This window comes from Elephantulus edwardii, unplaced genomic scaffold (assembly GCF_000299155.1).
Source record: "Elephantulus edwardii isolate Elephantulus edwardi_28Jun2011 unplaced genomic scaffold, EleEdw1.0 scaffold00005, whole genome shotgun sequence".
NCBI lineage: Eukaryota > Metazoa > Chordata > Mammalia > Macroscelidea > Macroscelididae > Elephantulus > Elephantulus edwardii.
The window spans coordinates 12,984,638-12,986,767 of NW_006399755.1; positions in this window are offsets into that span (position 1 = coordinate 12,984,638).

The following is a 2,130-nucleotide window of genomic DNA, read 5'->3' on the forward strand; positions in this document are numbered from 1 at the left end:
ATTTTATATATATATGGATTCTTGTTTGTTTTTTAAATTTTTATTTTATATTGGTTTGTTGCAAAGTTTATATACATTGTATTTCATGGCATCTTTTATTTAAATTGTTTCTTACAATAGTTCCCATTCATTATGTTTTATAAAATAGATCACCATTGAATTATGCCCACAATTATCCTGTCTTTCCAGACACCTGCTGGATCATTCTTATTCCCTTTGCCCCTCCTCCCTCCACCCATCAAATTGTGTGACCCTATGATTTACCCCCTGACCATCCTCATCCTTCTGATTCCATTCCCTTGGGTTCTCACTCATGTTTTACTAGTTCTCTTTATATTTATACAATAATGGTCACCTGCAGTATTTGTCCTTATAAGACTGAGTTAGTTCACTCAGCAAAATGCTCTCCAGTATCTCCCAAGTTATGTAGAATTTTTCAAAACCATTGCTCCTGAATGCTGTCTAGTATTCCATCATGTGAATGTACCACAAGTTCTCATTTCATTCAGTGTGGTTGGACATTTGGGCTGTTTCCATGTTCTTGTTATTGTGAATAATGCTGCTATGAGCATTGGTGTCTCAGTGTCTCAGGTCTCATTTCTTGGGGTATATTTCTATCAGTGGAATAGCAAGATTATACGGAATTTCTATGTTCAGCTTTTTGAGAAAATTCTAAATTGCTTTCCAGAGCAGCTGTACAACCCCACCAACAGTTTATAAGAGCTCCGATCTCTCCACATTCTCTTCAACATTTATCGCTTGCTGTCCTGTTAAACTTTATCAGTTTGTTGCTACTTGGATGAGATATGGTATCTCATTGTGGTTTTGATTTGCGTCTCTCTTATTGTTAGTGATTTGGAATATTTCTTCATGTGTCTGCTGGCCTTCTGAATGTCTTCCTCTGTGAAAAGTCTTTTCATGTCTTTTGCCCATTTTTAAATTCGGTTACCATTATTTTTCTTGTGGAGGTCCTGTAGTAGTCTGTTAACTTTTGTTATAAGACCCTTCTCTGAGATGGCATTGCCAAATGATTTTTTTAGTCAGTAAGTTTTCTATTCACTCTGTTGGAAAAAGTTTTTGATGCACATACGGATTTAATATTTAAAAAGGCACATTAATCAAGTTTATACTCTTCTGGTTGTGTATTTCTGGCCATATATGCCAGCCTATTTTTACCACAGGTTAGACCACTTAAGCTTGGTCCCACTTTTTCTCTTATGATCTTTAGGGTTTTGGTCTTTACCCCTCTCTCTTACCTACGTTGAGTTGATTTTTTATGTGTGATGAGAGCTGTGACTCCTGCTTCAGCTTTCTGCAAGTAGCAATCCAATTTTACCAGCACCATTTGTTGCAAGGGTTGTTATTTCCCTATTTGATAAGTTTTGTGTACTTGTTTAATATCAGTTGAACATAGATGGGTTAATTTCTGAATTTTCAAATCTGTTCCATTGGTCTATGTGCCTGTCATTGTACCAGTACCATGCTGTTTTGGTTATGATAGTTATATAGTAGATTTCAAAATCAGGGAGTGCTATGCATCCCGCTTCATTTTTGTTTTCAGAAGTATTTTGCTTATTTGGAGTCTCTTCTTCACATAAACTTGCCAATTTGCCTTTTCTATCTCTTTGAAAAATTAATTTTGTGTATGTATTGAGATTGTGTAGAACATGTAGATTTCATTCAGTAGAATTGTCATTTTCACTGTATTGAGTTTTACTATCCATGACAGGAAATATTTTCCCATTTATTTAGATCTTTTATTGTTTTTCAATGAGTGTTTTGTAGTTTTCTTTGTAAAAGTCTTCTGTGTCTCTAGTCAGGTTTATTCCTAATTATCTCAATTTGTGTTTGGGTATTTTAAATGGTGTTACACAGTTATTTTCCTCCTCAGAGTTTTCTTTGTTACTGTAGAGGAATCCCATTGACTTTTGCTAATTAATTGTGTATACTGCTACTCTACTAAATTGGTCTAATAGCTCATTGTTTGTTGTTGTTATTTTTTGTTGAGTCCTTGATATTTTCTGTGTACACTATCATTTTATCTGCATAGTGACAATTTCACCATCTGTTTGCCTATCTGAATGCCTCTTATTTCTTTCTCTTGCCATATTGCCCTAGCAAGTAATTCCA